Below are 10,279 nucleotides of genomic sequence, written 5' to 3' on the forward strand. Positions count from 1 at the left end.
TGTTGTGGGATTCTTTAATAGTGAGGTTGGTTTTGTATTTTTTCAGTACTTAAAAATGTAATATTTTATTCATAGGAAATCTGAAATCTGGCAATTGCTCATGACAGTAGGAACTATTGTTTTATGAGCCTTATGACTTTGCCCAACATATGTTTGAAAATCAAGAAGGAATAACGTATGTCGAGGGATGCTGCATTGTAAAAAGTCTTATGAAAGGGAAAAGATTACAATGAAACAGAATGAGAAAGTGTAATAAAATGAAAGGAATCCCATGAATATTCAGTCAATAACTCTTGTCACTGCTGATGAGCACTAAGAGCTCCTGAGTACTGAGCAGTATGGGTTAGGTGAGGAAAGGCAGACAGTACATCTTTACACGCTTCAGACATTTTGGCACAAAAAAGCATACATTAAAACTTAAGAGGCTGTTGTCAAATGCATAGCACATTGGAATCCATGCTTGCTTTCAACTTGTGTTGAACAGAATGGACATAATATTATTACAGAACTCTGTTCAATATTCAAATATTATTTAATTTTTTTTCCAAAGCAGGCTTTAATACTCATTTTTGACTTCTTTAGCAGCTCTTGACAAGAAGGGTCAGAGATAAAAGGTTAAAAATATATGGCAATGTCCACTGAATGGAGTGAAGATTAAAATTGTAGCAGGCCTAGTTATCTGTGCCTTAGTCCCTATGATAAGTTTCTGCATTTCAAGATAAGCAGAATTTAATGGGAACCCTTATATTCCTGTTTTTTTAAAACTTAAATATCTATAAACACAGGGTTTCATTTACTTTCAGTAGTATTGTTATGTCTTGCAATGTCTGTAAAATTGTATGATACAGCTGCTATGCTGAATAAATTTTATCTGGCTTATACAATTAAATTATTTTTAAAACATTGTTCTTCATACATAAGATCAGAATGTTAACTATTTAATGAACCATGTGAGGATTTGAAATTTCTGCTTCTTTAACAATTATGCCTTGCAATTGCCTACCTGAAAGACAGGGAAAAAGACAGACAAGAGTAAAGGTTACTCCTTTGACTGAAATATTCCTAAGAGTAGACACTTCTACTTAACTGAGAAGGAAAGCAAAATAAAAAATCAGCTGAAGGAGAGACATATACAAGACATGACCCTGAAAATAATATACAGACATTTACCTTTCATGGCTTTTACCAGCACCTCTGAGTATCAGGGAATGCAATTCTACAGTACACTCTAGTACAAAAATGCAAGCACCAGTTTAGAAAGAGCACAAGTTAACAGTGTCGCATTATTCATCTTTTGAAAGGCATCTCTAGTAAACATTCTACAAACTTAAATATTGGGATTAGCATTTCTGCCCTCACCAATACTGTAACCAAAGGTGTTCCATCTTGTTTCAACATGTAAGAGTCTGGTGGGGGCAGTAGGACCACACACATACATGTTTTATATAATCCTTTTACCTGAAGCAACACGCAAGTGTATTTTATAATAAACATATACCATTAGGTGCCTCATAATAAAATAAAACCAAGTAAGCATACAAGTGTAAATTTTAAATGAAGTAAATATCTTTTCTTGGTGTTAAACCACTGAAAATGGAGGTATCACTCAGTACATTTTCTGAAATATTTCACAGTGAAGTTTTTTTATTTATGCATTGTATCTAAAAATTTTATCTGGTGGAAAAACATTTGAAAAAGCCTTGAATTGGATGTGTTTGTCTTATGTAACAATAGTCTAAAAATTTGTATTAAAATAACTCTTTTTTTTTTAGAAAAAGGTAAACATTTGAGGTGGTAGAATTTATTATATAAGCACAAGCACACATATTACATGCTACTTGATCTGAAACTAACAAATAATATACAACAATACTTCTTTCTGTTCTCCATTATTTGCACTAGCTTCAGCTGAGCAAAATCTTTAATGTAATTTCCTAGAAATAAATAAAAAGCATGTGTTTTGTAACCCAAAGTTATCAAACATATAAAGTGACAATAAAAATAAGAAAAAATGAGCCCCATGAACTCAGTAAAGAATAAAAATATCACATAAATTATTTGTCCATTTTTAATAATTTTGTGTTTTCTGTAGACATTGAATAGTGGGGTTATTATGCTTAATTTATAATACCTGCCAGGATATCAATACTGGGCAAGATGCTAGTACCGAAGAGATGATGATTATAAATGTATGAAATTCAGTACTAAATACAATACAAAAAATGATTGATTCTGAATTTTGCCATCACCTGCTATGTTCTATATAGCCTCTGGCTTTCTAAACCCATTTGGCAGAGCTGTGTTTCTTTCTACTCTAATACTGTTAAAGAATAAACTGGGGAAACCTTCCCCTTCTGTCCCTAAAGCTGTTTTGTTTTTCTTTTCTCTTTCAAAGCAGCAGATCAGAGCATAATTGTTATAAAATATAGCATAATTAAAGTACTAGTGGTGTCTGTGCTAGGAGTATCTCCTCTTATATCCCAAATGTTGACAGGAAAGGGAAAGGGAATTTCAGCTCCATCAGTGCCAATGTATGATGCAGCCCACAACACAGGATGGAGGCCTCCAGCAAGATCTCCAGCTCCCCTATGAGATCAGATAACCTGCAGAGAAAGAGGCAGCCAGAAAATAAATAACTAAAATTACACTTCTCCTTCATACAACATTTTTATCAGTAATACAATACTTTCTAGTATTGAGATAGTTATTGTGATTCCAGTAATGCGTGAGACTTCAGCAGTGTTGCTCATCAAATAGATGTATGTTTTTGGATTGTCAACTAAAACATGTACTTACTAATGGACAGATAAGAAATACCTATGCATGTTTGTTAGTATGTGTTTATTTAAAAAAATCTTTTGTTTTATTCACCTAGCTGCAAGAACATTTGCAGACTCAATGGGTACAAACTCCTGAGCACATGTAGATGCTGTCTCTAATATTTACCAGTGATTTCTCAAATACGTTCTTGTCTGACTCACCTGTATGACACCACATTGCAGGACATCAGCAATAACTCTGGTCTGAGTTGCATGGGTTTTCTTTAGTCAAATCATCACACAACACTGTAGCCAACTTTTGAAGAATTCAGCACTCAAATTGAGGCAACCAGGTTCCCACACAGAGCCCACTGGGCAGAGACTACCTGAATCAGGAGTAAAACATGGATGAAAAAGATGTATTTACACACACAATTGCATATAAAAAGCTAAAGAGAGAAGCATATACCTGATTACACATGTCTCTTCCACATGAAGGATCCTTCAGTATGAATTCTGGCTTGGAGCTAATGTATAAGCCCAGTCAGTTGCACAGTTATATCTTCTTGTAGATGAGCTGACAAAGAATGAAGCTACAACAGCTAAACAGGCTTGTTTCTCTTGTTGCTGCCCACTGCAGCACCAGTAACTATACAGTGCTGATCAACTCCAGCCACCAAGTATAGAAAACCTCTCTCACTCTTCTCAGCTGACTGATTAACAAGACACAAGAAAGCAACTCATGCATCTGAATAGGGAGCCGGTTGTTTAAAACCCAAGTAAAAAATGTTGAGGATGAACAAAAAGACTTAGACACTCTAAATTTAAAATTCACAAGCCTAAATAAAGCTATCTCAGAAAACTTTCTTGCTTGAATTAACCTGTTTACAATGCCTGGGTTCTATGCAGTTTTTCTTTAACTCAGATTGTTTACTCAGACTCCCGTGAATCCTCTAACTATCCTGCAGAAAATTCAGAAGTATACTACTTCAGGGAAAAATGAAACCTGTAAATCACATACCTCTTTTCAAGACAATACAGAAGTAAGCTGAAAACAGAGTTTCACCCATGATCTACAAATGTATAGCACAAATGGTAGTGAACTGATGCTTTTTGAAAAAGGCACAACTTGCTCTGGGCCCAAGTGCTAGAGTGACACTTCTCTGAAGTATCATTACCCTGTGAACATGAACTGTGGTCACCCCAGAAATCCCCAAATGACAAGTGATTTCCCTGGAACTGGCTACCCTGGTTAATATCAAGCTGGCTACTGGTGAACAAGAAAAGATGCTACTGGTGAGCACAGTGACAAAAAAAGTGAAGAAGAATTCAGATGAATGAACATAACTCAATATATTAAACTGTATCCCTAGAAGAACCAGATAAATTAGATGTATGTTGCATCTGAAAAGAGCAAGAGGGAAAAAAATATCCATTGTGGAGTCAAAACTCTTCCAAAATTTTGGTCTTATAAGAAGGTGTGCTACTCATTGGAGGAGCAGAAGACTTGAGGAAGCATGTGATGATGTCTCCAGGGGAAACAAATCTCTCAACAGAATACAGAAATTAAGTGCCCAACAGACATATGCTTTATGCCTCTGGGAAGGGCTTTCTTACCTTTAGGAAGAAGAAAAAAAAAAAAACCCTTCATTATTTTGGGAGTCATAGAATGAGGAAAAGGATAAATAGAGTCTCTAAACCCACTAATCATTATAGGCAAAACTGAACAAAATAAAGTATTTTGTACAGGACCACAAAGAATGTCCGTCCGTCCATCCATCCATCCATCCATCCATCCATCCACCTATCCATCCATCCACCTATCCATCCATCCATATACATACACACACAGGAAAAAGAACCATTTCTACTACCTTTGAGGCTGGAAAACAGAAAAGATGTAGGGGCCGACTGTCCTCCTAAACTTCTTTCATCAAGAAGACTATGCACGCCCAGCCAACACATACAGTGAATGCCTTAATTAGCATACCCGAAATTCCCCAGGTACTAGAAGCTGTGTTGACCTTGCAAGTAATGATGGACTTTATCTATCTTAAACAATCATGAAAGGCCACCTCAGCAATCCATGCCACAAAAACCTTGCTACCGAAATGCAATATGGATGTTAGTGTGCATTGCACGTGTGGAGGCAATTTATATGAATGCAGCAACATGCTAATTCATGCAGAGATGGTTTATTGAATGATGAGTAATTTATACCCTTGAGAGTTTGATCTTTATATCTATTACACAGTTGTAAAAAGTTTTAGCTCCTCAAAGTCCATTTCCAGGAGGTCACACACAGTACTATACTACTGGACACAAAAATAATACAGAAATAGAAAACAAACAATCCATGCCTCATCTCAGCTTAAAGAAAAAATTATGTGGTTAGAGTAAAACAGCTTTTTTTTTGTGGGGGGGCTTATCTCCCAGTAGTATACTTTATGAATGCAAATTAGAACACCATTTCCAAAAGCAGAAAATTCCCAAAGTAACAAAAATTCACCAGAGCCCTCAATCCAAAGAAGAAGGTGTAATATCCTGATAAATAAACACCAACTCCATAAGTGAAATGAAAATGATAAAACTGAGTCAAGGGAGCTTCAGATGATTTATACCAGGTGAAGGTCTTGTTCATATAATTCACCATTAGACCAAAGTATATTTTTCTCAGGTGGTATTCAAGCTATTTTTCCTCAAAATATCTCAACTGCAACATGTCATCTCCAACAACAATTCTACAGAAATTTTTGCCTGAGGATCGCCTTTGCAACGATATATATATATATATACCTATCTATATTCATACCTGGCAAGCAAACCCAGCTCTTCCAGAAAGATTCTTTGCTTCTGTTTAAATGTCAAAGGTAGCCTACAAAACCAAACTGTTGCCAAACTCAGACTGTGTGAATGTCACAGTGATGCATGCTACATACATACTGTTTACTCACTTTTTATGCATGTCAAATTCTGTCAGATTCACCTTAAAGAAATGCTGTATTTTAGAAGCAGCTACTTTCAGCCTACAGTAAAATAATACTTATGCTCTACATGGGTCAGTAGTTACCAGAGTTTCCCACCGTCAGGATGAATAAAGGCACTTTGCACACCTGTTTCCCAAGTTTTAACACATCTCAGTTTCTACTGTCAGAAAACAGACTTATTAAAACATTTCAGACACATTAATTCACATTACTATTTGCCTTACTTCTACATACAGTTAACATGGGTGTTTGTTTCTTGATTTTTGGTGTGTCTTTGATATAACTGTAAATATTTTTTGTCATGAAAATATCTCTTGGACAGTTAACCTCCAATTTCTAAAGATCAAATTATTACATCCAGTGGTATCAGAGGGCTTGCTATGCCACTGATTTTCACATATGAAGTTATAAAAATTGATATATTTAATTCTCAGTCAGCAAATTTTCAGACTGAAACCCATGATTATATCACGTAAGTCCACAGCTGATAGTCCCTTGTCTTCATGGAGCCCAATGAAATCACAACTCCTCAGGGACAAAAGGAGTGTGAGTTGGTGCCCATTTGTAATCATATCACTTGTGATAATACAGCACAGTGAAATAAAAAAAAAAAAATCATATTCTCTCGACTCAAAAGATTATTTTTTGAATGTGTGTGCCTTTAGTTTCTCCTCTTTTGGGGTTTGTAAATTACTGCTTTAACTAACAAATCAACTTCTATTGGCATCAACGAAACCCCCAAATCCTCAATCACACAAATACTTGTATTACCTTTGAGTGGCAAGGTCTTAGAGGTGTGGGCTTTAGAGGTAGCTCTTCATGATATTCTAAGATAGATAAAGTCTACCATTAGCTGGAAGGGCAGCACAGCTTTCAGTGATGCCCAGTGAGAGAACCAGAGACAAGGGACGCTCAGTGAAACACAGGAAGTTCCATCTGAACATCAGGAAACATCTTTCACTGTGAAAAAAGTAACTGAGGTCAGGGTGACTGAGCACTGACATAGGTTGCCCACAGAAGCTGTGAAGTCTCCCTCCTTGAGTATGTTCAAAAGTCTTCTTCAACCAGGAACACTTTAACTATTTTTTTTTTTTTTTTCAACCATTCATGTTGTCTGAAATTCAAGAAAACACACTGACTTTGGGGTCAGTGGTTTCACCATGGTATTCATGGCGGTGAGGGAGGTATTACAACAAGTTGTCAACATCTGGAGTCCTTTTTTGGAAGTAACATGGTGCTCATGTTGATGATTTCCTCTTCCACAATTATTTTTTTAATTCTTTTTCCCCATGTAGGGTCTTTTACAACTTTCTTTTCTTCAGTGATCTGCAGCTCCAGATTTCATCCAAGTTTACTCTGTGAGGTGCCTTATACATATGTCAGATACTGTTTCTTTGTGTCCTTTGTTACCCCTAAAACCAGTTTGTCCAGCTCTAGACCTGTGTTATTCTTTAAGTGACCATTACTGAGCTGGTTATAGATGTGGGGTCTCCAGTGCTAGGGGAAACTCAGTTAGATTTGGCAGCTCAGAAGAGTTAAGGCTGTTGGAGCTGCATTTCCCCAGATCCACATCCCCAGCTCTGACAGTAGTGAGTCTGAGTGGGATGGGCCTGAGCAGAGTGTTTGTTCCTCATGAGACTGTAATTTTGATTCCTGCCTCCCTGTGTCCCTGTGATCCTCTGATCCTGTGGAGGTAGGCTTCTAACCGGGTCATGACTCCTGTGATGGGCCTCGGAGGAACTGGACCAGAATTTGAGCTCTCCCATCCACTGCTGTCTCTGTCCTCCTTTGTGGGTGCAGATGAGATTTGACTACACAATATCACCATCTTATGACCCATTCCTTATCACCACACGCTTGCGCTGTCGGTGCTGCATCCTGTGCCTCTGACTCTGAAAGTCTCTACTGTCCTTCCAGGCAGAAATCTGTCTTTCTGCCTGGAAAAACTGCTTGTTAGCTGTACATCAAACTATTGTATCACACAAATATGAACAATAGTATACCAAATTAGATAAGGAGAACTGATCCATAGTTAGAGAGATGCTTCCACAGTGAAATCAAGTAACACCTGGAGACAAGTCAAGAGAAACACACTCAGAGCAGACTTGAAAAGCCTTTTTCCTGAGCCTGGGCAAACTCAGTACAAAGTTTATGGCCTGTTACTAGCAATACTGTATTATGAAGCTACATGGTTACACTTCATCACAATAAAGCAATCAGGAACACGGGGTCCAGTCATCCAGACCACATCTTTCAGTTCACCCAGTGACAGCCCTTTGGATATGCGCTCTGGAAAGACTTCTAACCGAGTAATCAACTATTCATGACTTTCCAACCCAGGGACTCTCAGAGCATTGTTTTGTGATGTACAAAGAATTTCTGAAAACCCCTGGATGTTGGCTTTTTCCCCTATATCCTCATGCCTTATAAACTTCTCCATGCACTATAAACGCTGTATTCCCTGCTGCACTGTGGCCTTTGGAAAACAGATCTGCATGGATGGGCTCAGACAAACATGAATTTCTCTACTTGTACCTAACCTGAAGAATGTGCCTGTTGGTTCAAAGATTTGCATCTTCATCAGAGCAATGCTGTAGTTAACAGGAGTAAAACCAGAATATACAAATACCAAGGAAATCCAAAGAATGTCACTAAAAAGGTGTAAGCTTCCCATACTAGAGTTGAATGACATGTCTTTATCAAAGGGCTCATCTTTTTCTACCTATCCATGTAGATGGATGTGGGTCTGCAGATGCACAGCATTAGGATTTGTCCTTCTTTCAAATTACTTTTCAAACTGAGCTGCTGAAAGACCATGTCCATATCCGGGCAGTAGATGGAATAATTGGGCATTTATAAATCACTATTTATTGCCAGCATACCTTGTAAAAACCCCAGGTTTTCAAGCTGCCTGAAGAAATACCAGCAACTGCAGTCCCGGCTTGTGAACAGTCACAAGGATAGCAACTACAATTTTTTTGATGCTTAGTGACCTACATATTAAAAGACCAGGAAACAATACTGCTAATTGCCAGTAAGGTGTTAGCTACTGATTCCTTTCCTCATTTTTTCAGTATTTTTATTCAATAGTACTGATAGATGATTTAAAATGTTAGACAGAAAAGTACATGGCTTGCGGGAATTTGTAAAATATCTTCCTACTTGCTAAGAACATCTATGAGAAAAAACTCTGTTTTAACAGCAGACTCATAAAAGAGTTTTCCAGAGCTGTAAGAAAGACTGCAATCCTAGCTCTGCCCTTATATAATATGGGCAGAAGAATATGGGCAAAGATCTTTATGTAGGAGTTGATATTGGCACATGAACTCCAACTGAGAATTTGTATTTGCAAAATTTTTTTGTCAGTTAATAAGCCTTCTCAAAAAAGGAACTGATTATTAACTTAGAAAATAGTAGCAAAAGTGGAAATAATTCAATATCCTATAGAATGTCTATGAACTAAAGGGAAATTCAATGTTTAAAAATAATGTCAGTGATTTTGATTTTTTTTTTAATGTCTAGGTCTGAACCTTAGAGTAGACTCTTGCTACTTCGTCTGTCACAGGACTGTAAGAAATTGACATGTAAGAGGACCTATTTAACTTTTAATAAATAATTTTTGATAGATTTAAAAGCAAATTAAAATATAGACAGTTTTATTCTCTTTAAATAAGTGATACAGCAAGACATTTTCATCTGGTTTGGTCAAGTCACATCAAATTATGTCACATCACAGAATATGTTTAACCTCATGCAATGCAATACAAATGAAATGTCTGCATCAAAATTTAAAGGAGTAATTTAAAACAAAATTTAAAAGAAGTGTAAGAAAGTAAGAAATATAATACTTAGATTTCCTTATTCCAAACATATCTCTGCTTTCTTGTCACAGACAAATGCCCCTATAATCTCAGAGTAGGTAGCAGGTACTTAATCTCCAGATGGTTACAAATAATATTAAAAAAAAAACAACAACAAAAAACCACCAAAAAAAGAAACAAACACACAAAACCAAAACCCCAAAAACCCAAACACCAACCCTATCCCCATGCCCCTCCTTATGATTCCATTGAAATGCCACTTACTTTTTTCTTGTAATGGGTCTTGACAAGAAGACGTTCATGCTGTGTGACTTTGAAAATGCCCTTTTCTGGCAGACAGCTTTCCTGCCAGTGCTACTCTAGGCTGGCTTTAAACAACAATTGAAAGTCCAGGAATTAACTAATTTGAGACCTACAGGCTCCCCATGAAGCAATTGTTCACTTGGATGGATATACTGTCTTCATTATTACATAGATTTTGAAGAACTTAAATATTCAACCACTGAGGTACATTCTTTGCCCAGTCAGTAACATAAGTGATGTGATTGTCAAAAAAAAAAAGAAAGCACATTTCTGTTTGAGAATGCATAGTGTGATATTCCAGCCCACACAGATGGGAATGCACAAAACATACGTATATACTAGGATTAAATTATATCCTGTGGAGATGAGTTGGACAGCTTTAAAAGAAAGAGAAGTTTTCAATAGTCTT

At 36.7% G+C, this 10,279-nt stretch overlaps 1 long non-coding RNA gene across 1 annotated transcript; it reads right to left on the reverse strand.

Moving 5' to 3' along the window:
* Nucleotides 1–2,066: 2,066 nt before the first annotated feature.
* Nucleotides 2,067–10,069, reverse strand: LOC125322257. Its single transcript, XR_007201910.1, has 3 exons — nucleotides 9,832–10,069; nucleotides 2,982–3,145; nucleotides 2,067–2,603 (listed from the first exon to the last, which is right to left on the reverse strand). It is a non-coding gene; the product is annotated as an uncharacterized LOC125322257 (long non-coding RNA).
* Nucleotides 10,070–10,279: the final 210 nt, after the last annotated feature.

This window comes from Corvus hawaiiensis, chromosome 2, assembly GCF_020740725.1.
Source record: "Corvus hawaiiensis isolate bCorHaw1 chromosome 2, bCorHaw1.pri.cur, whole genome shotgun sequence".
Taxonomy (NCBI): Eukaryota; Metazoa; Chordata; class Aves; order Passeriformes; family Corvidae; genus Corvus; species Corvus hawaiiensis.